General features: G+C 38.8%; 1 non-coding gene across 1 annotated transcript; it reads left to right on the top strand.

Annotated features, from left to right (window-relative positions):
* Nucleotides 1-13,582: 13,582 nt before the first annotated feature.
* LOC122488803 lies at nucleotides 13,583-13,691 on the top strand. The gene has a single exon (XR_006298726.1). It is a non-coding gene; the product is annotated as a U6 spliceosomal RNA (small nuclear RNA).
* Nucleotides 13,692-24,957: the final 11,266 nt, after the last annotated feature.

The raw sequence follows: 24,957 nt of genomic DNA, 5'->3' as shown, positions 1-24,957 counted from the left end.
CCCAGACGTACCGAATCAGTATTTGCATTTTAACCAGATCACTAGGTGATTGTATACATACCACAGCTGGAGTAGCACTGACCTAGATGGTTCTATGTAAAGTCATACATAGAAATTGCAGAACATGCTGAATTGCAGTATGGATAGTGGCAAAAAACCACAAGTAGACTGAATAAACACACTTTCCCTCTCTGGCAAGCGATGGGTATGAATATGTAAAATGGTTAAACTCCTGATATTTGGCTCATTCATTTTAGCCTTTGGAATTGGTTATTTTTCCATTTCCATTGCCTTTCACGTTGTTTGGCCTTTTTGCTGGTTCACGTGGTGAAACTGACTAAGGCTCACCATCCAAATCAACATTTTCATTTGCTTCTTCCAGAAACAAGACTTGGTGGTTTCATTTTTTGTTAAACCACAGTTCTCATATGAAATAATCTGGTTTCGTCCCAAATTAGGAGCGATGATTAAGGATGTGACCAACTAACAAAAAATATATGGTAGAGCCAAGATGCAACTGTAGGTCTGTGTCACAAACAAAATGCTGTTCCTAAGCATTCCATGGGAGACTCTGCAGAACCCTGTAGGTCTAGCTGGAGTTTCAGGTAGCACAGTGTTATCTCTGGAGACGTTATTTGGTAGAATGTTGAAGTGGATCCCCCTCCTCTCTTACTCTGCTGGTGGGAGTACATATTGGCATAAGCCTAGTAGAAGACAATTTGGTTAAACCTGTATAAAAAGCCTTGAAAAATGCACATTTGGTGATCTTGCGATTCCAGTGCTAGAATTTGCTTAAAAATAATCGTATGTATGGATTAGTAAGTGAAGTGGTATGTTAATTCTATGAATTAGTTAATTCTATGGCTTTAGTATCTAAAGGAAGGAAGAGAACCCTTCAGCCTGCTCTGCCATTGGCGCTCCTCCTACTCTCTGTAACCCCACCCCCACTCCCAAGTCTTCCTCAAAGTAATTGAGTGGCTTGTGTAAGTCATTTCTTCCTACTTGGGGCTCAGTTTCCTCATTTGGATGGGAAATTTGGTATATAGGCAGTATTTCTCAGAATATTATCTATGAAGACAATTTGAGTGAGAATCATTCATCACAACACCCCATGAATGAAGGGTTATTTTCTTTTTATTGAGGAGGAAACTGAGGCCCTGACTTTCATTTGACCCTTCGTGAGAGGTAGAGGTGGGATTTGAATCCACTTCTACTGATTTCATTCCATTGCTTATTCTATCACTCTAGGTGCTAAGGAAACAAGCAAACAGAGAAGTGCTGACCCTGCCCTTGTGAGCTCATCCTAGGAGGGGGGGATTTTGAGGACTCTTTTCATATACCCCACATTGTTTCTTAAAATGGCTTTTTTGGTGAAAATACTTTTGTAAATCTTTAATTTACTACCATGGAAATCAGCCTGGTTTTTGTTTTTTCTTTCCTTTTTTTAATTTTTAGAAAAATAGCTTCTATTCTTCAGATATTTAGTTTTTGACAGCCAATCAAGATGATACATCTCACTTTTAAGTTACAACCTTTTGGTGCTCAGTCAGTTGAGTGTCCAACTTCAGCTCAGGCCATGATCTCATGGTTTGTGAGTTCGAGCCCTGCATCAGGCTCTCTGCTGTCAGCTCAGAGCCTGCTTTGGAACCTCTGTCCCCCCCTTGTCTCTGTACCTCCCCTGCTTGTACTTTGTCTCTCTCAAAAATAAATCAACATTAAAGAATAAAGTACAGACCTGTCTCTACTAGGAATGCATATTTCTCTACTTGGAAAGATGGTGTTGCTATGAACTGGAGCAAGACAGACTCTCATTAAGTGGGTCATGTCTACTTTAACCAGATGTGCAAGCTTTGCCTTTTGTTCCAGAAAAGCCCTGGTTTCATGTCTAGTAGTTATAGGTTTGGTATTGCTTTCAAATGTGCTGTTTATACTTGCATTATACTTCCTGAATGGCTTCTTGACTTTGGGGAAGAAATAAAACTCCTTTGAAACATTCATTAAAGAGATGTATCTATTGAGCACCTCTTAATGTGCCTGGCACAGGGCAAAGCTATGGGGCTACCCAGTGAACAAAACACCCAAGGACTGGTATCCTCATGGGTTCAAATCACTTTTTCAACAGTCCACTTTAAAACTCTTTCCCCCTAATTTTGTTAAGCTTCAGTGTAAAATCTGGTTGATTAAGAAAAGGATCTGTGATAGTTCTGTGATATAATCAAATTCATTGGAACTGTAATAGTATGCAACATTCTGCACAATTTAAAGCATTACTTGCAAAGAAGAAGACACACAATATATTTACTCCCTATGTTGAAACTGTGAATTGACCTTTTTTTGTAAATAGAGTCAAAGAATCTAGTTGCTTTGAAAATCCTGCCATTCTATTTAATGCTCTTTCATTATATTTGATCTTCAGTTTTATGGGTTGCTTTGGTTAGTGATGGTAATAGCAGAGAATTATTGTAGCCTTCAAGAGGATGAAAGGAAGAATGGAAATGATTAAAAGTAAGTTAGCTTTTTCATGCACAGGAGGTAGGAATAGTGAAGAAGCAGCACCACATTCTTAAAATGATTAAGCAATTTACTAGGGCATTTTGAAGCCTCATTAAAAATTAACAAATTGATCTTAATGCATCGCATCTCATTCTTTTGGCAGGTTGCCTAGTGCCTTAAGGCTTTGGTTAATGGGCCCAGATGATAATCTCTACCAAATGGCAGTAACCTAACATTTGAAAAATCATCTTTCCTTTTTGTTGATTGTAGTGAGGATAGATAGAAAGAGGTGGGCTCTTAGAGCGATTTTCATAAAATTTTAATTTTTTGACTGTACAAAGAAGAAACCTGCCAAGTTTTGCTACGGCATCTGAGATTGTTTGGCTCACACTGAGATTATAAATGCTTTTGCTGAACGCCAGTTATATATACCTACATTTAAGTAAATTAGATCAGAATCAAAGTTCTAGATTGTTATGAACTGCTTAAATTCACCATAATGGCATGGAAGTAGCAAGACAAGTATGGCGGCTTGGGCCTGTTATGGCCCAATAGCAGGTTTAGATCAGTGCTCTGGCTTTGTCCCATTTGTTCCTGCTCAGGGAGCCAGCATCCTTTGGCTGTTGGTTGCACTCCTATCAGCAGGTCAAGGAGCCTCTTGTGAGCACCCATTCCTTGATCAGTAGTTTCATCTGCAGAGGACACCAAGCTTCTCTTTTTTTGCATGTATCCTTAATTCATATGAAAATTTGTGATGTCAAGAGTCATTGAGTTAGGAAGGGCCCTAAAAGATTTAGATTCAAATACATGGCTTTTAAGTTTGTTTCTGTACCCCCATTTTGGGCTATGTAGCTTGCCTAAAGCCCTTTAACTAGAGCGTGGAAGAGAGTTACAACACATCTCATCCCTTTGCTCATCACTCCCCCTCCTCTAAACATTGATCAAATTTTTCTACTTTATTCATTCACTCAACATGTGTTCACACATGCACACACACACAGTATTTGTACTCAACTCATCCGTATCTCGTATATTAGCAGTACCTTTTCTAGTGACTTACACTTTTGAATATTTTGAAAGCTACCATGATACATGACTGTCTTTTTCCATTCATATTTCATGGGTTAACATAAAATTTAATTGATTGTACTTAATTGAAATAACAAGTATGATTGGAACTTGCAGTTTTGAGAACATAAATAAGTGAGTACACAACAGTAGACAGGAGAAATGTGCACGGGTAGCAGAGGTAAGTATAGTCGCTGTGCGTGCTCAGCCTCCACGGGCATCAGCACACAGCAGTTAATCTGGCGATATGATTAAGAGGAGAGTCACCAAGAGAGTTGTCATAACTAACATTTACGGAAGGTTTGTTGTGGGCCAAGCGCTGAGTTAATCGCTTCACTTACAGTCTCTCTTCTCATCTTTATTGCAGCTATGAAGTTTAGGTATTATTACCCCCATTGACACAAAGGAAAAAAAAAAAAAAGATCTCTGCTAAGTAGCTTGTCCAAAGTCACATTGCTAGCAAGTAGCAGAGCAAGAGAAAACCTAGATCTGGCTATCTCTGAAAACTTTCTTTTTAACTGTGGTTCTGTGTTATAATAATGGATTTTGACTATTGAACATCTCAAGGAAATCTATGCCTGCAGAAAGAATGAACGCAGATATCACAAAAGAAATCTCCACCTGGGTGAAAAACTGTCATTTTCCCCTGCTTGGTATCAGTTTGTTCCTATTCCTGTTACAGGAATTTGGGAGAGAAGTTTTGTTGAAGGAGCCTGGAAAAACACAGGCAGTGACTTTTGGGTTCTGCATAAATGAGGGCAAATAAACAAAATGTCTCCTCCTGGTCCAAGTTATTTATTAGAAAGTTTACAATTTCAGCAGTGAGTGATGTCAGATTTAATATATCCTCAGGACTTGCGAGAGCTCTGTCAGCTTGCAAATTTCTGAGCTAGGAACATGGAGACTTGATAATAGACATTTGTTTTCTTGGGGTCCCTTGTACTGTTTCTCCTCCCTGTTCACTTTTAGTCTCAGTTTTGGTGAAAGCTTTGATCTTTAATTAGAGAGAATAATTAGGATAATTAGGGAATGTTTGTGGTTTTTATTGGTGATTTAGACAGTGATATGTATATGGCTAAACTGTTAGATGGATGAACCTGATTTCCTATACACATATACATTTTTTTTACCTTCCCTACCTCCAGGAATTAAAGGGTATTTTAGAAATAAGTTTAAAATGGAAAATTGACCTTGGCTTTATGATGTAAGTCTTGGAGTAAGCCAACCATTTGTTTTGGGAGGCTTCTGGAGCTGGGTCTCTTGATCCTCATTCTATTTAATGACGTCAAGATAGTCTTGGGTTTAACAGATTTTTTGAATCTCCTTTACCAATGGGATGTTCCTGCATTATTATTTTGGCACTCCATTTCATGGAGCACCTTTATCATCAGCATATTTATTTCACACTTTTTGTACAGTTTCATGCAGTAAGGAGTGAGTTCTTTCCTTCTTGCCTCTGAGAGATAACACAGAGCTCCTAGTTTATCCAGAACAGCCTCTTGCTTCCACGGTGCTGTGCTGATAAAGGCTTAACAACAGGTTCTCAGTGGAAAAAAAACCAATGCCCTGACTCTGATTGATAGCATTTGGTGATTTCCATGGTGTAAATACTTCCCTCATGGCCTCATGTGAAGCTACCATGCTGACATCACTGAATGTGGGGTTGGGAAGAGATGTATACAGTCAGTTCTCAGGAGCTGGTCTGAGCCAACTTCACCCCCTCTGTCCTTGAATACAATAGTACAATTGTGTGGGCTCACTTCTGATGATGTCGGTCAGTGTGAAGGCAATGAAAATCTTCCTCTTGTAGTACTTCCTTGCTGAGTTTTCCAGTTATTGCTTTACCGACTCTTTTATTTACTAGTTCAAATGCACTGATTGGCTTACTGGGTTAATCATCCAACATAGGCTCAGGTCATGATATCACAGTTCAGTTCGTGAGTCTGATCCTGGCATCAGGCTCTGCTGTGAGCACAGAGCCTGCTTTGGATCCTCTGTCCCCCTCATTCTCTGCCCCCAACCCCCGCTGTGTGTGTCTCTCTCTCTTTCAGAAATAAATAAAACATTAATCACAAAACAAAACAAAAGCACTTATAAGTGAAGGATTTTGTTTTAGGGGTTGTTTGTATATGAATGTATATGTCTATATACATATGTAAATTTATGATATAATACTTACATTTATTTATGTAAGTTGATATTTTTTTTCTGTTTCAGGCTTTCATTTTTAGTGATGGACTACCATGTTTTCTTAGTGTTTCCAAGGGTCTCTGGCCTTTTCTGTCCAATTTGCTCCCTTCAGCCTCCAGAGTAATGAACTCAGTACTAAAATCAATTGAAGCATGAGTCCATTAGTTTCAACTCTCTTTTCCACTCTGTCCTCACCAATTTCCCTAGTGCAAACAGTTCCTGTGGTGAGGATGTGCTGCAGTATATATGGTTTTTTGCAAGAGGGAAAAAACTGTGCTGATTTGATACCAGCCCACAATTTTATGCAAGGCCTTCCAAACATTTGGACAGGATTCCAGGTGCAAGTAAGGTGATTCAAATAATCTTTTAATGACACAACAAAATGGGATTAGCTTTCTGATGAAATGTCTTCTGTTTTTCCTGTCATATTCTGAAGCTCCCTATATTGAATTGTATAACATCAGCAAGATGAAACATAGAAGAACACTACCACCCACTGGTCTTTCCTTCTCAGGACAAAATTTCCAAACTGAAGATAGGTTTGCTCTTCTTGGATAATCTTTTAGTCCTTTTATATGTGGTACGGGGAAATAACCACACCAGTCAGAATCACGTAGACACCTCACACTTTGATAATCCCTTCTGCCTCAAACACATGGGAATGCTAGGTACAATATGGTAAGAGAGCAGAAAACAAAGACATAACTGGCTCAAAAACAAAATAAATATTTTGGGGCCTCCAAATGTCCCAGAAATCCCTGAGAGTAAGCAAAGCTGATGCTGCTGTTTTTGATGACTTTCTCAAATGTCCCCTGCTCAGTAAGGCCTCTTCTGGACACTGAGCTAAAGCAAATTCTCCTTTCTCTAACTCCACAAGCAGTATTCTTTTCCCCTGTTCCATTTTCATCCTTGGCTCCTGTCTTCTAACATAGTAGATATTTCACTAATTAATCATCTTGTCAGCTCCAGGAAGGTGGAGATCCTGCCTCTCAAATATTTGTGAATGAGTAAATGAATGCTAACACATGCAATGCATTTGGCAAAATAGTAGCAGGTAGTAAATGTTCAATCAATATTAATGTTGTTACTGCTACTGTGAACAGACAAGTCTTGGCGCTGACGTGGTCTGACTTTTCCTACCTCATTTCTGTCTGTCTCTCTCTCTCTCCCCCACTCTTCTGCTGCCTTTGCCTGTATATTTACTGCTTTTTTCCCCCTCTACTACTCTTTCTTTTCTTCCCCTTCTGTCCAGTGTTGGATCCAATGCCTTGTGCCTGTGGAGAATAGCTGAGGCCACTGCAGACCTCGGTTTCACAGTGTGAGCTGCATGTATGTATTGGGTGGCGAATAGGAGAGGGAGTGGTGGGAGAATGAGGAGACTCATGGCATGGATTGAGGAGTAAGACCCTTCTTCTCCCTCTCCCATCTCAACTTCACTGCCATGTCCACAGGGCTCAAAGTGGTGAAAATTGTTGAGGGATTTCATTAGGCAAGAACACTTTCAGCAACAGACACCCTGTGTTGTTGGGTTGTAGCTGCCCAGCAGTTGTGGGGAACCATTGCATTTCAGAGCTGGAGGATACTTGGAACATGCTGTGGTCTGTCTCCACTGCTGAAGCCTTATGGAAATAGACCAGGCTCTGGGGCCATACAGGCTACTCTCTTTAGCCAACTCTGTGATTTTCTGAAAGTCACTTAAACTTTCTGAGCCTTGATTTCCTCAATTATAAAATAGGAATTATGCTTGCTTGCAAGATTGTTATGAAATTGGGAATTTAACCAGTTAATTTTTTTTTATTAAGCATCTATTATGTGCCAGACCTGTGTTAGATGATGGAAATATAGTAGTGAGCAAAAGAAATACTCTCTTTGCCCTCATGGAACTTATAATCCCGCTGGGAAAAACAGATATTGAATAGTGACAGGTACAGAGTAGAACCTCAGAAAATGGTAGCTATCTGATTACTCATTTAAAAATGAGGGCATTGCAGCACCAAGCATGTTAAGGGACATGCTCCAAATAGCACAGTTACTGTTGGCAGAGTCAGAACTTTATGGTAAGGCCCATAGTGTAAAATAAAGTATAAGTAAAACCTTGGATTGCAAGTAACTTGTTCTGTGAATGTTCCACAAGGCAAGCAAACATTTCTAAAATATTTTCTCAGTGTTTATTTTTCAGAGACAGAGAGAGAGAGAGAGAGAGAATGGGTGCATGTGAGTGGGGTAGGGGCAGAGAGGGATAAAGAGAGGGAGACAGAGGATCTGAAGCAGGATTTGTGGTGTAGGCACAGAGCCCAAAGTAGGGCTCAAACTCACAAACCACGAGACCATGACTCGAGCAAAAGTTGGATGCTTCATCGACTGAGCCACCCAGGCATCCAAAGACAAGCAAACATTTCTAATAAATTTTAACTTAATAAATGAGCGATGTCTTGCAATACAAGTTGTACGTGATACTGAATGTCACATAATCACAACTGAGCCAATGGTTCTTGAAATTCGCTTTGATGTACAAGTGCTTTGGATTACAAACATGTTCCCGGAACAAATTATGCTTGCAAACCAAGGTTTTTCTGTACTTGTTACAGGGGCTGGTTGTGGTACCCAAAACCTTCGTGATGAAACTGCACCTTTTGGTTCCTGTGGAGGTAGCATCTCCTGACCAAGGGAGCAAGGATCCTTCTAGCATTGCCAGGTGTTCCCAGGTCAGACTTGCTTTAGGTCACCTGGAATAATTTAAAAGCCAAAGATCGCTCATTTTATGTGAAATTTTTTTATGCTTTCACAGGTTCTTGGAGAATCTGCCCATGGATCAGTAACATAAATCAAAAGCTTATGTTTAAATGAGCATAGATCTGCATTGACCGCAAAAACTGTTATTGAGGAGAATGTCCGTTATGTAACTCAATGACTCTCATTAATGGACTCATAGAAGAAATTTGAGAATTGAGAGCCAACAAAAAATTGTGCTTCCTATTTTCTTGCAATGAGAACAACATAAATAATCATGTTTGTCTTTTTGCACAGGCTGCCGAAAGTCTTGGAGTCAAAATTCATGTCCAGTCACAAGGAATATATAAACCCTTGAAATTGGCAAATATTTCCTTCTTATTTCCTTGGTTCTGATATGTCTTTCATTTCTATTATTTTATTATCTCTATGTCCTTTAACTTGAGCTAATATACCAAAATAGTACATTTCAAAACTGCTTTCCTTTGTAGGGCAGAGAGTGACACTATGAGGGAAAAAATAGAGCACTGAGGTAGATAATGGAGAAAAACATGAATGAGGATGACTTCTGGGCAATTGTTTTGTCACAAACCCTTTCTACCAAGTATTGATAGACTTTCTGTTTGCTGCTGATGGAGTGAAGTTCAAGGACCTGTGATCTTTGGTTGACCTGGATCTCATCTCAAAATGAATACCTTCCAGTCCTTTCCTTTTGTCTTTGTGTACATTTGCCAGGATATTAGATAGGTCACAGCAGTTAAAAGCTTCTTGGTTCCATATTTCTCATTTATCTAGATTTGAAAGGTCAGTTTAGTCTTGGCTTCCAGTGCATTGCTGTGATTAGGATTTTGTTCTCAGGGACCAAAGCTACATTTACCTCTATTTTCTTTATGTTTATGCCCTAAATTCATGTCAATTTTCTGCAGCATAGCATACTTTCTGCAGAATTGGCTCTTCTCTGCTGTTCTTGTTGCTGTTAAGAAGGAAACAAAATATTTGGACTCAGCTCTCAAATAGGAATATGTTTTTATCAAGTAGAACAATAAAAGCAGCATAAAACTACTCAGATTCCCCTACCTCTGCAGCCTGGTGACAAAGTGGGGGCACGGTAAGAGTCACAGAGAAGCCAACTTCTGGCCCACCCCAGTTAGTGATATTGCTGTGACCCAGCGTTCTCCCTAGTTGCAGGGAGTGTTGAGTTCCCCACCGTATGCTCACCAAACCCCAAGGATGATCTTCCCCTCTTTTTGCCACAGAGATCCTCTCTGCTGCTTCCTTTTCTGTATTTCTCCAGGGATCCTCTCCTGACTGTAATGCTTGTGAGTCCTTTTGAGGACAGTTTTCCTGGTGTTCCGTCCACCTGGCCATAGCACTAGAGCTGTGGTTGTAGCCACTGCTCTGCTCCTGTCCCATGGCCTGCAGGCACCCCTGACCAGTTTTCCACAGAAGAAGTACCTTTGTCCTCAATTGAATACAGACCCTCTAGCATAACTATCCCTTTACTTGACCTGCTCACTGATTCACGGGGCAAGGGTAGTGGCTGTTACACACCCAAATCTGCTCTCCCGCTCTTCCATATAATATGGCTGCCTAGTCAGAGGCTATTTTTTCCCGGTCTACTCTGCAGCTAGGTAAGGCCATGGAACTAAGCTCTCACTAATGGGATGTAAGAATTCAAATATTTAGTTATGTAAAATGAAAGCGTTTGCCTTGTACGTTAGTTTTCCTCCTTTCCCCTGGGAAATGTCAGTGATGAGGACAGAACTCTAGTGCAATAATTCTCAAAGTGTGTTCCACAGGCACCTGGAGGTTCCTGAGGCCCTTTTAGGGAGTCTGGGAAGTCACAACTATTTTCATAATATTAGGATGTTATTTGCCTCTTTCATGTTTTGCATTCGCATTGATGGTGCCAATGCGATGCTGTGTGAAGGTACTGGTCCCAAGCATGAATCGAGTCACTAATACCCAACTGTCCCAAGAGTCATCACATTCTTCACAGACTTGTACTTGCAACAAAACAAAACAAAAATTGCCAGTTTCAGTTAAGAATATCCTTGAAGAAGCATTACAAATAATGACTTTAATCATCTCTGTTGAGTACATGTCTTTTTAATATTCTGTGTAATGAAATAGGAAGTGTGCATAAATACTTCAGATACATGTGGAAATATGTTGTCCCAAGGGAAAGCATGTGTGTGATGGTTTGAGTTTCAAGTTGAACTAAACAGCATTTTTACCTGAAAGAATGATTGACAAACTGTGTTTATTCAGACATTTGGCATAAATTTTCTGGAAAATCAGCTTGTCACTTCATGGAAAAAAACGAACAGTATTACCAGTGACAAAGTTTGAGTTTTCAAGTGAGAATTTCAATTTTGGAAAATATGTAACTGCCACCATGAATTTACCAGCATCTCAATATTTAAAAACTTTTGTGATGAGATCGGTGGTGATACCAGTGAATATGATTTTTTAACATTGTGCAATAAAATCCGTCAATATTTGAAAGTTCTGCATAGCTCAGTGAACCAATAATTTCTTAAGGACCAATGCATAATGTTTCAAAAGAATGCATGGGTAAAAGATTGGGTATGTTAAACAAGAAACTTGCTTGTTTGCTTGATAACTTTGGCAATTGTATTCAGTTATATGGTCACCACAACACCAGTGGATTTTAATGTAACAGAGTATGAAAAGATTATGGATATGTTTCAGTTTTTGTATTCCAACTCTGAAGAAACTACTACTTGAGTTTGGTGTAGTATCAAAGAACAATAGTCATAATTATCTGAAAAGGCTGTAAAATACTCCTCCCTTTCTCAGCTATATAGTTGTGTGAGTCTTGATTCTCTTCACGTAATTTATTTTTTTTAATTTTTAAAAATGTTTTATTTATTTTTGAGAGAGAGTGAAAGTGAGGGAGGGTAGAGAGAGGGGGACAGAGGATCTGAAGTGGATTCTGCACTGACAACAGAGAGCCCAATTTGGGCTCAAACTCATGAACCATGAGATCATGACCTGAGCTGAAGTTGGGCATTCAACTGACTGAGTCACCCAGGTGCCTACCTCTCTTCACATACTTTAAATAAAACAACTTGCTGCACTAGATTGAATGCAGAAGCATTAGCAGCTTCTGCTTCTTCTTCTTCTCCCCTCCTCTTCCCCTTCTTTTTCTCCTCCTCCCCCATCTCCCTCTCCATCTCCTCTATCTCCTCCCCTCCTTCTCCTCCTCTTCCCCTCCCACTCCTTTCCTTCCTTCCTTCCTTCCTTCCTTCCTTCCTTCCTTCCTTCCTTCTACCCCTTCTCCTCTTCCCTCTCCTCCTCCTCATCATCATTGTCCATTGTCGTCGTCGTCCTGTTCTTCTCCTCTCCCTCCTCCTCCTCTCCCTCCTCCTCCTCTTCCTCCTCCTCTTCTTGCTCTTCCACTTCCTCTTTCTTTGTCTTCTTTGTCTTCTTCATCTTCTCCTTCTCCTCCTCTTTCTTTTTTTTCTGTTATTATCAAGCCAGTCATTAAAAAGAGTTTCAAAAATTTCAAATGATGCTGCTGTTTTTACTACTTTTTTGGAAGATAGTTATTTTTTAATAAAATAAATTAGTTATGTTAGCATATAATAGTTTTTAGAAAGGAATTAATAAATAAATATTTTAATAACATTTCAGTTGTAATTTTGAATATAGTAATTATTAATATATATTACCCTTATAGACAAATCTCTCTGGGGTCCTCAATGATTTTTCAGTGTAAAAGGATTCTGAAACAAAAACATTTGAAAATCCATGAGCTACATGATGGACTCAACCTGGATCACTGGGTGAGCTCTTGAAACACATCTGTCTCCTTCCAGAGTGGTATAGGAAAGAATACATATTTTGTTTGAGCTGCTTGGTATTGGGGACTCTTTGCTATGGCATCTTGGCTCATATCCTAAAAGATCTATTGGCCCAGATAGTGATCTCATGGACACAATAGGATTTATATTTCCCTTTCATCAGCCAACCAGTATCTCCAAGTTGAGTTTCTGTACCTTGAGTCTTTCCCAGAAGTACTTTTCCTTTAACCTTTTAGACGGAATCAGTCTTGGGGCATTTGTTAGTCTGAACATATCAAGCCAATTGTCCTTCTCTTGAAGGGACCTCAGAATTCTGAAATGGTGGAATTTTTAACAAGTAAACTGCCTGTGACCATATTCTGGGAACTCTTACATAAGGTTTTAATCTGGATTCTGTCTTTGTTCTGTTAATGTCAGTGTGTTTGGTCTAGTTGTTATGGTAGTAATATTTTTCTTAGACAACAATGAAGGCATGTGGTTTAACAAGTACAGGGTATCATTCGGGAAAATGGAAGAATACTTGAATTTGAAACTTTCTGGGAAAATTCATGATTTTTGGTCATCATGTTTATAAGAATAGTCCCTAGAATATGGGAGTCACATTTCACAAATTTTTATTTACTAAACCTTGCACAGTGGATAAAATTGATTTACTAAGATGCTCTTTAATGATAGCATTGCTTTCCTATTGTGCATATTCACATGTAAATAGACTGCTACAAATGCTGAAATCTCAAGAGAGGAGATATCTTTTCCTAGTTTCCTTTTTCTATGAATCATGTTAGATTTCTAAAAAAATTTATCATTTCTTTATTCAAAATATCATGAATGATTACCCATTTTTTCCAGGATCAAGTCTACTTTCCATTCTGGGTATTTAAGACTTATTATAATTAGGCCCGATCCTATCCTAAGAGCTACTGGAACTCTTAGCAGGTCAAACCCACATAGGAAGAAAAAAGGGGAACTTGTAGATTCCTTGGCCTGGTATTATCAACACACTCTTGAAAACCCCCTTTACTCTCTTGTCCCCAGTCATACTCATGTGCAACATAACAAGCCTGGTTAAACTCAACTCTGCTTACCCTGAACCTGATCACAGCTGAGCATTGTTGGAGAAAATCAAGCTAATATGATGACTTTCTCCCTTTAAAATTGTAACCACCTTTCTTGAATGGGCACCCAGCACAGATTGTCAGTCCTGCCAACTTCTCACAGCTTAACTTTCTCACCGACTGAGGTGGCATTGTTTCTCTTCTAACTACCTCAGCTGATGACCTTGCTTCACATTTTATTTTTAAAATAATAGGTATACAGAGAAGATTAGCATGGCCCCTGCGCAAGGATGACACGCAAATTCGTGAAGTGTTCCGTAAAAAAAAATAATAATAATAATCGGTAAAACTGATATGTATCTGCTCACACATATTTTACCTTCCCTCCTTGTAAGATGGGAGAATTGTCCTCAGTCCTTCTCTAAGGACCACACTTCCCACTCCTGGTCCTATTATTTGTACTTGTATACCATCCCTGTGAAACAGGAGAGAATATGTCTGTGCTCTCCAGGAGACAGTATTTATCACACACACTCACATTCACTGTGCCACAGTTATATTGGCTTTCTTTCTGTCATTTGATATTTCTGTTTCATGTGCCTTATACATGTCCTTTTCTCTGTTGGGGACAATGTTCCTTTGGGTTTCGGCCCAGATAGTACCTGTTACCTGCTGAGAGACGCCCTCCTTGACTGTAGCAACTGAAGTAGGCTTCTGTTTGCTAGGACTGTGGTAATGAAAAGCCACAGACTGTGTAGCTTAAACAACAGAAATTTATTTTCTCAAACTCATGGAGGCTAGAAGTCTGAGATCAAGGTGCTGGCAAGGTTGGTTTCTTCTGAGGCCTCCCTCTTTGGCTTATAGATGGGTGTCTTCTCCCTTTGTGTTCACATGGTCTTCTCTCTGTGTGTCTGTGTTCAGATTTCCTCTTCTTATAAGGACACCAGTCATAGTGGATTAGGGCCTGCCCTAGTGACCTCATTTTTAACCACTTCTTTAAATAGCCTATCTCTAAATACAATCACATTCTGTCATACTAGGGGCTAGGACTTTTATCTATAAATTCTTCAGGGACACAATTCAATTCATAAGAGTTTTCCTTGGTAACTCTCTATCCCATTGTGCCATTGTTTTCCCCACAGCATTTATCACGATCCGAATTTGTATTCCTCCATTTGCTTACGTGTCTATCTTCCCACTAGAATATAAACTCTCAGAATGAAGGCCTTCATACAGTGGTATCAAATAGCACAAAATAGAAGCTCAGTGAATGTTCATGGAGTAACTGAACAGGCAGAGAGGGGAGAGGAAGAACTATAGATGCTTTGTTTCAACCTGATGAGGTTTTTGTACTAACTTCTGCACTATTGTTTTTATTTCTCCAATTTTAATGTTTCTATTTTCTCTTTATATCCTTTAATGCTTATATCAAGTCATCCCTCTTTCTGAAAATCTTTCCAAATTCTATAGAATAAACCTATTTTTCCAACGTCTAAATCTTTTTTTCTTTTTAAAAAAAATAATGTTTATTTTTGAGAGAGAGAGAGAGAGAGAGAGAGAGGGAGGGTCAGAGAGAGAGGGGGACACAGAATCCTAAGCAGGCTCCAGGCTCTGAGCTGTCAGCACAGAGCCCAACGTGGGGCTTGAACCCACAAACTGTGAGATCATGACCTGAGCTGAAGTCGGACACTCAACTGACTGAACCACCCATGTGCCCCGGGTGCCTAAATCTCTGATAGCAGTTATTGCCTTAATTAGTCACTTTGGCACATTATATAACTGAGTATTGTTTTTAATTCTTTAACTAAACAGCATTTTACTTGGTTGTTTCCTCTCTTAGTATGTGTGCTCCATCTCTCCAGTGAGGTAGTGATATGTGTGCTCAGAAGGTCAATCATCTTTTATTTATCTGCTTCTGGGTATACTTTAGAGTCCTACGTTAATAATGAAGCTGAATTAAACAGGCTTGGATGCAATTTCCATTCTTTATTAAGGAAAAAAACCCAGCTACCTTTGGGCAAGAGAACATGAGTGGAGTCACAAATTCTGTATGGTGTGCTTTCTGAGGCTTTAAGAAAAAATCCTCTGCTTGACCTACACATTTCTATCTCATTCTCCCTTCTACATTTGCTCACAGATGTCTAATGGCAGCTATTTGAGCAAGTGTTAGGCTGCAAAATAAAGCAAGGTATTTTTAAAACTGCTTTATTGGGATATGATGGACATATATAAAGCTGTAGATGTTTAATGTATCCAACTTGTTATGTTTGGAGATAAGTACTACTCACCTTCTGAAGCCATCCTCATTATCAAGAGCAAGGTGTTCCTAAGGCAAACATGCCCTAAGGCAAGGTAGTGACTTACATTTCTTGACTGATTTTATTCTAGAAAAAAACACTTAATGGAGGGTGGGAAAGAAATGGATGCCTGAGGTGGGGAAAAGGTGCTGAAAAAAAATTTGAAGACCTGATTTACATCTAGGCCAGAGTCAGCCCTGGCCTGGAATAGCAGACTGAAGAGTAAAAGATATTTCTGTGAGTTAGAATCAAGTATGGTTAAGTCTCTGCTCTAAGGAAACTGGGCTCAAATCTTAACTCTGTTAACACGAGTTATATGACCTTAGAAAAATGACTTAACTTCTCTGTGTCTGAGAATACCCATATAGTAAATGGGGTACTTCTAGGTTTATTGTGAAGATAAAAGTATTGTTTAATAAATATTAATTGCCATTGTAGGCAATTCTTAGTTTAAACCATCCTCACTAAAAGTTAGAATAAACCTGTTTTTTTTTTTTAGAAGTAGCATGAGAAATGAGGGATAGGGCTGATTTATACTTAGGTATCGACATTCCTTCCTTGTAGGCTTTGTTGTTAAGGGAAGTGGTCCTTCAACTTTTGGAACAGAGAAGTTATCTTTTATTTCCCAGAAAGTTAGAAGTTACCAGTATGTAACTGTAAAGGGAGGTGTGGATAATGAAAAATCTCTGAGCAAGCTGGAGTGGGCGTGGGGGTGATAGTTCTGATGTTGTCTCTTAGAGTGATATTGCCCCAAAGACATACTGGAAAGAACTAGTTTCTTTACCACTGGGAATTCATTCAAACTATAGCAAGGAGGCTAAGCCTAAAAGAAAACAGATCTAAGATTATTCCCATTTCAGAACAAACTAAAGCCCAGTGAACTGACTTGAATGAAAACCCCACAGATGAACTCCAAGCTAAGTGCTCTTTTGATGACCTTATGCTGCTGTTCCCACACATTTCAGATATTAATTGAATGGCAAAAGTGCTAAAAGTCAAAGAATATTCTAGAAATCCATGTTGAATCTCTCAGAGGTAGATTTGACCTCTAATGTAGGGTGGGGGGCAAACTTGTAAATAGTTTAGAAATATAATATTTATATTACATCAGTATTTTCATAGGCCCCACCTACTCTGAGACCAATTTTATGCTCTGGAGACACACATTACTTCCTGTAAGCTACTCAAACCACCTTAAAGTGATGGGCATAATGACTCATGGTCATGTAACATTCCTTTTAGACACATATCAGCATATTTGTTATTACATTACTGCCTGAACACCCACAGAACTTCAGGAGGTAAGATAAGATTAATATTTAAGAATTTAGTCCCACCCATTTCTATTTTATTCAAATATAACTTTTGAAATGATCACTGTTGGGAATTCAATTTTGTTTCACATAGGAGTAAAGTAAAGATGTGTAAACAGGCATGTCTTAGTCTTTGGAGTCAAGCCCTATTTTGGAACTGTTTTCTTTGGAAGCCACACCTAAGTCGTAGCAAGGAAATCATTTGACATGAAGCACATGACCCAGCTTGCAGGTGTGGAACTGGAAGGAGCTGGCATTACACATTACAACATATAAGGGGAACCAGGAGGTACCCTATAAAATGCCCATTAGCTATTTAAGGTGGAAAAGTGGCTTGCTTGTAGCTGAAGTTGGTAATTTAGATCAATAAAATTGTCAGATTCACATATCTTGGCCATAAATCTCATGCCATAAATCATGGACACTGACCAGCCTCTTCTGCCTGATTTCCTTGACTATACTGTAAATAGTATCAAGTACTTATAATATCTACCATGTATATTGGATTAAGTGGTACCTATTATATGTCAACCATAGCACCTAAAAGTGCTAGTACACAGTGAGAGACCATTACATACTCATTCATCAGTTTCATAGAGTTTTATAAAGTGCTTAAAACATTTTAGTAGCCCCCAAAATATTATTTTTTGTAGTTTGTAGAATAACAGAGACACCAATTTATTTACTCATTTATTTAACAGATATTAGAGGTAGCAAGCACTACCTCTAATCCTTTCTTAACTGAGTGATCTTTGGTAGTTACTCAGTCTTTCTGCCTCAGTTTTATCATGTGAAAAATTGAGAAAATAATAATACTTCCTTAGTTATTGTGATTATTAAGTGAGTGAATACATAAGGCATGCTTAGTACATTGCCTCAAACATTATAAATACTAATATTTATTATTTTAGTGTAGGAGACACAGTGATTATATTGCTGCATACCAAATTACCCTAAAATTTAGTGACTTAAAACAACACGTTTATTATGTCATAGTTTCTGTGGGTCAGGAATCTGAGCAAGTCTTAGATGGGTATTCTATTTCATAGGTTTCTATCAAGGTATTCCCTGGGCTATAGTCATCTGAAGGCTCAACTGCGGAAAGATTTGCTTCCAAGCTCACACAAAGAATTCTTGGCAGGATTTTGTTCCTCAACAGTTGTTGACCAGTGGCTGTCCTCAGTTCCTTGCCATTTGGGTTTTACCAACATGGCAACTTGCTTCATCAAAGTGTGTAACTTGAGAAGCCAATATATTAGAATGGGCAAAGAAGACACAAGTCATAGTCTTTTACAATCTAATTATTCCATCTCTTTTGCCATATTTATTGATTAGAAATGAGTTACTATGTCCAGCTCACACTCAAGGGGAGGCTATTAGACAAAAGTGTGACTACTGGGTGTTAGTCATCACTAGAGGCCATATAAGAAGCTGCTTACCATTATGGTGAATAATACAAACTTGAGGATTACATGTTTATTGGGGAAGACAAGCACTAAAAATAATTCTAGAATAAAATAGCAATTAAAAATTGTTGAATAAAATAGCAATTAAATAAATTGAAAACTATGAATTAGAAATACAATGTTTGATGACAAGTTATAATATTGGTACCTGATTTGAGTTGGCATACTTCAAATGAAGGCATCTCTGAGGAAATTATTTTTAGTTTTATATTTCAAGGATAAGTAGAGTAGGCCAGAGATGGACCAGGGAGATAGATAAGCCCTCTAAGAAGAGTGAACAGACGAAGTATAGGCCCTGAGGCAGGTGAGTACCTGCAGGTGTCCTCTCTATGTGGCTTGGGGTTCTCATAGCATGGTGGCTTGCTTCTGAGATAGTGTTCTGAGAGAGAGCTCAAGATTAAAAAACAGAAGCAGAAGCAGAAGCTGCATAGTCAACGTGTCAGGCATCCTTTCCACTGTATTGTATTAACCAAAGCAGTTAAAGGCCAAGATCAGAGTCAAAAGAAGGGTACTAAACTCCACCTTCCTATTTGGAAGTAGACTGGAGGAGAAGCATACTTGCATAAGATCTGGCAGAATTGTTTAGGGGCTATCCTTAGAAAATAACAACCACGATTAATGATGATAGCAAGAGTAATTTAGATTGGAGTTAAAAATTGGGTAAGAAAGGAAAGTATGTAGATACCTCTTTAAGAAACTTAGATACGACAGGGAGATGAGACTTGCATGGGTAACTACAAGAAGATGGGGTGAAGAGAGGACTTTAAAGTGATCTTTGCATGTTTCAGGGACGGATCCTATAGAGAAAACCTGGAAGACCATGATAGAGATGGGCTGGTGGATGAAACAGATTTCTGAAAGATGAGAGGGGAAGGAATCAGAACACAATTTGGGAAATTGGGCTTTGGCCGGAGAACTTTGTCCATTGTAACAAAAAGAAAAGAGGAGAAAATCTCATTGGATACAACTAGCTGTCAAAGGCTGACTTTTCCATTAGTGTTGGAGATCCCATGTACTGGAGACTCAGCAACACATATAGAACTCAGAAAAGAAGTGTGTGGCCACAGTGGGAGAACTGTGGATACTGCAACAGGGTAAGGAAGCAAGGTTGAGGGGAATAATCACAGATGCAACTGAACCCTATTCAAGGGAGGATGTTTGGTTTAATTCGTGTGTTGCACCATGTATTCTCATTTTACTGAATAGGAAACAGCACAAGGAATGTTTTATTCAGTTGTATGATCTCTGTTCTATTTGGCTTCCTTTTTAAGTTAAACTGGACAAGACAGGAAAAATCCCTTTAAGAAGCAGAGGGTCCCCTGTGCTTGTTTCTTCATTATTTGTGCCTTTTTCACTGTGGAATATCTTACTGGCTTCCAGATCAACACTGTTCTCAGCTTTGATTGAAGGCTTATACAAGAAATGCATCTATGAAAAAATGTACACCATTTACTGACCATTATCATGTCCATTATTTCTTCCCTAAAGCCTGAAAGATTTACTTGTTCTGAATTTTGCTGTTGGAAGTTTTTCACTTTTAAAGAAATAGCTTATTTAATTTGTTGGATAATTAAAACACTAAAGCAAACACTGTTTTTTTGCACTGGATATCAGGATATCAGAACTAAATTTAGTACTACACCACAGTATGTATAGATGGTCATGGGATAGAGTTTAAAACCATAAATTCTGAAGTTATATTTCTCTAAGCCCTAGTTTTCTCATCCCTAAAATTAGGTAGTGGGGTGTGTAGGAGGCTCAGTCATTTGGGCATCCAACTCTTGATTTCAGCTCAGGTCATGATCGCAGTGTTGTGGGACTGAGCCTCTCTCTCCCTCCCTCTACCCCTCTCCCTCACTCATGCACACACTCTCTCAAAAATAAAATAATAAAATAAGATGAGGTAGATTTTGAGCCTAACTTGTAGGATTTTTTGAGGATTAAATGAATCAATACCTGTGAAATACTGAGACTGCTGCTTGGCAAATTATTGTTAGCTCTTTTGGTGTTATTTGTATTCTTCAGTTTATGGTGGCTGATTTGCAAATATAGAACTTACCAGTTTTCTGGGCTCACATTTCTAGAGTAAGCCAACATTTGTCTGACACTGCCATATTTTCTTTACATTTCTTTCTTCTTTTAAATTTTTTTTAACGTTTATTTATTTTTGAGACAGAGAGCAACAGAGCATGAACAGAGAAGGGTCAGAGAGAGAGGGAGACACAGGAATCTAAACAGGCTCCAGGCTCTGAGCTGTCGGCACAGAGACCGATGCAGGGCTTGAACTCACGGATGGTGAGATCATGACCTGAGCCGAAGTCAGACACTTAACTAACTGAGCCACCCAGGTGTCCCTACATTTCTTTCTTCTGATACATTTTCCAATTTTTTTTTTATTTACGTCTCCATATCCACTTCTGTAGAAGCTAGAGTAGATGGTTTCCAAGGAATCATCTAGTTTTTCAATCATATGCAATTTATGATTCTTCTCAATGGAGGTAGTGATAAAGGAGAATAATCTATATTCAAGGCAGCATACAATCAATACGAATGGTTCCAACTTAACATAGATGGACTCTTTATTTACTTTTGAAGTGGAAAGTGGATATTAACTTAATACTTGTGATATTCTTTTTCCTATCAATGTTCTTCCTACTTGGTATGAATGGATGGGCTGAGCAAACAAAGGGTTTACTGGCTCATATCATGTCATAAAAGGCAGGGTAAGAAAGCTTCTAAATTCTTGGCATGTAGGGATATAGAGTTTACAAATATAAACAAAGATTATTATTTACCACTTGCATGAGAAAAAAATTCAATGGGATATATATCATTTGAGAAACCCAGTAATATCATTGTTACTTAAAACATTGCATTGTGGGATAATCATTTGCATGTTCAAACAATGCTGATGACCATTTTTTCTAGAATGTCTTGGAGAGAATTGATACATTAAGTACAGGTTTGGAAGAGAGAAACTCAAATGTCCTTCCAACTTTTAGTATTCATGCTTTTATTATCTTCAGAATGCTGCATTTGGAATTTCTCTACTTACAGTGTGATGGCCTCATTTGAGATTAGGTGGATCATTTTGACTTTACCATGGGGATAGGTGTCAGGGCTAGCCTGAAATATGGGCAATCAGACATTTCCCTCTGTATTCTAAATTAATCCTTCTGAGGCCAACTCTAGCTGTTGCTTTAAAATTTGGCTCTAACTATGTATTCTTTCAAATCATAGTATGATTTTTTTTCATCTATATGTAACTAGGTTAGGTGTACTTTTGCATGAAATCAGAGGCTTTTTTTTCATCTTGTATCTAGTTTGGCACAAAAGAGAGATATACCAAAGGGATTTTTTAAAAAATCTCGAGTATCAGGAATTGACTGGCTGCCAAGGCTTTGAATCAGCTGGGGTCCCCTTACCAGATTTGAGGCTTTGTTTGTACTTTTATGATTATGTGGGTGTATGTTCAAAGTCAAAGGATGAGTGAGTGGGGGAAGGAAGTTATCTAGAGCGTAAGGCATGGGTGTTAGGACCAGCTCTTTATATCCTGAATCTGCCAGAATGAAACTCACTCTTTGGGAAGGGCCACGATATTGCAAAGTTGCCAACACTCCACTAATCAATGTGTTGTGTTACAAGACATTCTGATCCTGTATTTGAAATAGCCAGACACATCCTGATGTCATTGCACAGAAAGAAGATACCAGGCATAGGTGTGCCCAATATCCTGGTAGATACAACATGAATACTAGAATAGTAATCGTTGCCAAGGATTGCTTTGGTGTTCAGCATTGATAACCAAAATGTGTCAGGGGCTTTCTCTTTTAGTCTTAGACAGTGTCAAACTTTTTTTTTAAGTTTATTTATTTATTGTGTGTGTGTGTGTGTGTGTGTGAGAGAGAGAGAGAGAGAGAGAGAGGGAGAGAGAGAGGGAGAGAGTGAGTGAGTGAGCAAGAGTCGGGGAGGGGCAGAGAGCAAGAGAATACCAAGCAGGCTCCATGCTGTCAGCAAAGAAGCTAACATATGGTTCAATCTCATGAACCAGGCAGAACATCATGACCTGAGTTGAAACCAAGAGTCAGATACCTAACCAACTGAGCTACCTAGGTGCCCAATGATGTCAAACTTACTAGGAAAGATGGGCAAAAATGTATGAATATGGGGCTGCTTCTAATAATCTTTTACTAGGCCATCAGTGTTTTTAAATAATCTTGTATTGTCCCCTAGTTGTTTTAAATAATCTTGTATTGTCCCCTACTTGTTTAAACTGTAGACTGGAAGCATTTCAATGGCAGGGACTAGGCTTCCTTAATTCCTTTGGTATCTTAGTACTCTCTTCAACACGAGGTCCAAAGTAAAGTAACTAACCTCTTGAAAGTCATTCTTTGATTGACTAAGAAATAGGATTTTGTTCCACTTGTTAAAAAATGGTTAAGGGCAACAATTTAGGGTGACATGAATAAACTATCTAACACACCATGAAGTGAACAGTCTCCATCAGGAGAACTGCAAAACAGGATGGAAGGCAAAAAGATTTTGTAGAATAAAGAATAAGGGACAAAGGAGAGAAAAATAGAAAACACCTGATTGTTTGAGCTCATACAAGTCAACCCTGTTTGGGTTGAGAAGGAACAAAATAGTAAGTATCTCTAGAGCCCATAGTTGGCTTGGCATTTGGGGATTGGTTGACTAGATATTCTGCATTTCTTTTTCTGGCCAAGCAGAACATTTACAGGGACACAAAAGTTATCTAAGTTTTGGCTGGCTGATATGGCCTTCCAGGCAGGAGTGGCTCATTTTGGGCCCCAAAAGTGATGTTAACATAATTGATGTATTAAAAATTGGACTTCGACATTCTATTTCTACAGATTATTCTAGGTGCTGTAACAAGTGAAAGGTGTGGAATTGGACTGCACACTTTTCTCCCAGTGCAGGGTTACTGTGTTAAAATGAGGAAGAGGAGGAGAGGATGCAAGAGGCAGAGAAGAGGCCCACGATTGGAGAGGGAACTTGCTTCCCAGGGTCTGGCACGTTGCCTACCTGATGTAGGGTGGCCTCTTGGTAGAGGTTTGATGAGTGAATGAATGTATGAAGCCTAAATTAATCTGGGCAGACAAGCTGGGTAAGCTCCAAATCTTTCCTCTCTTTTTCTGGGAAAGCTGAATTAAAGCCAGCTGTTCTTTAGATTGCCAAGACGCTTTTGAGCATGTTCCTTTCTATTTCTTCCATTTCGATTTATTTTCCCCTTGGGTGCTGAAGGAATAAATGCTTCACCAATTATTTATTCTTTATAAGGATTGGCCCTTTGTACTTGACATTTTCTTAATTGTTCACATTCTGCATATTTCCTTGTTTTTCATAATGCTGTTCCATTCCCAGTAAATCTTACGGTGAAACTCTAATGATGAAAAGGCAAAGGGATTTCCTATTTGAGCCTTCTCATTTGTCCTTTCCACATGTCTCTGCTACACGTTTTCCCTAATACCAATTTCTTATCTAAGCTGACCACACCACCGACTATTTAAATGTGACTTTGAAGTTTCAAATGATTTGAGGTCTTGAATCTCCTGCAGAATAAAACTTGTCAAAAACATAGATGAGTAATTCCTCTCTTTCTCAGAAATTCTATGAGGGTTTTAGAATGTGTGCCTATAAGTCAGATTCACTGATCTAATATGCCACCTAACCAGCTGGGTGAGAACACATCTGTGAGTGAATTTATACAACACAGGCATCAAGAAGGTGAGCAGCCTTCTGGCACCGCTAGGTCCTATAGGACGTGATTATAGGAATGAATCCGGAGGAACTCTGTGAAAGGCAGCAGCCCCTGACAATACAACCTTCAGTCTGCATAACTTAAAAATGAAATCCTTTAGCATTAGAATCAATTTTTAAAAAGAAAAAAAAACCCTACTAGTTTATACTCCACACTGCTATTTTACTATAATAGCACCAATTCTTGGTGTGCCTGGGTGGCTCAATCAGTTAAGACTCCAATTCTTGATGTTGGCTCAGGTCTTGATCTTATGGTTCATGAGTTGAGTCCTACATTGGGTTCTGCACTGACAGTGTGGACCCTGCTTGAAATTCTCTATATCTCTCCCTCTGTCTCTTCCCCTCCACCATTTACTCTGTCTGTGTCTCTCTCAAATTAACTAAAAAAATAATAATATCCTCCAATTCTTGTTCATATACTACTATTTTAAAAATATTAATGATTGGAAGATATATTCAATTTTATATTCTGCCCTTTTTTTAATGTTTATTTTTGATAGAGAGAGACAGAGTATGAGCAGGGGAGGGGCAGAAAGAGAGGGAGACACAGAACTTGAAGGAGGCTCCAGGCTCTGAGCTGTTAGTGCAGAACCCGAGGTGGGGCTCAAACTCATGAACTGTGAGATCATGACCTGAGCCAAAGTCAGACAGTTAGATGACTGAGCCACCCAAGTGCCCCTCTACTCTTTTCTTGACTCTTATACCATTAAATTTTCTTTGTTTTGTCATAGTTT

Source organism: Prionailurus bengalensis, chromosome A2 (assembly GCF_016509475.1).
Source record: "Prionailurus bengalensis isolate Pbe53 chromosome A2, Fcat_Pben_1.1_paternal_pri, whole genome shotgun sequence".
Taxonomy (NCBI): Eukaryota; Metazoa; Chordata; class Mammalia; order Carnivora; family Felidae; genus Prionailurus; species Prionailurus bengalensis.
This window is presented reverse-complemented; position numbering and strand designations above follow the sequence as displayed.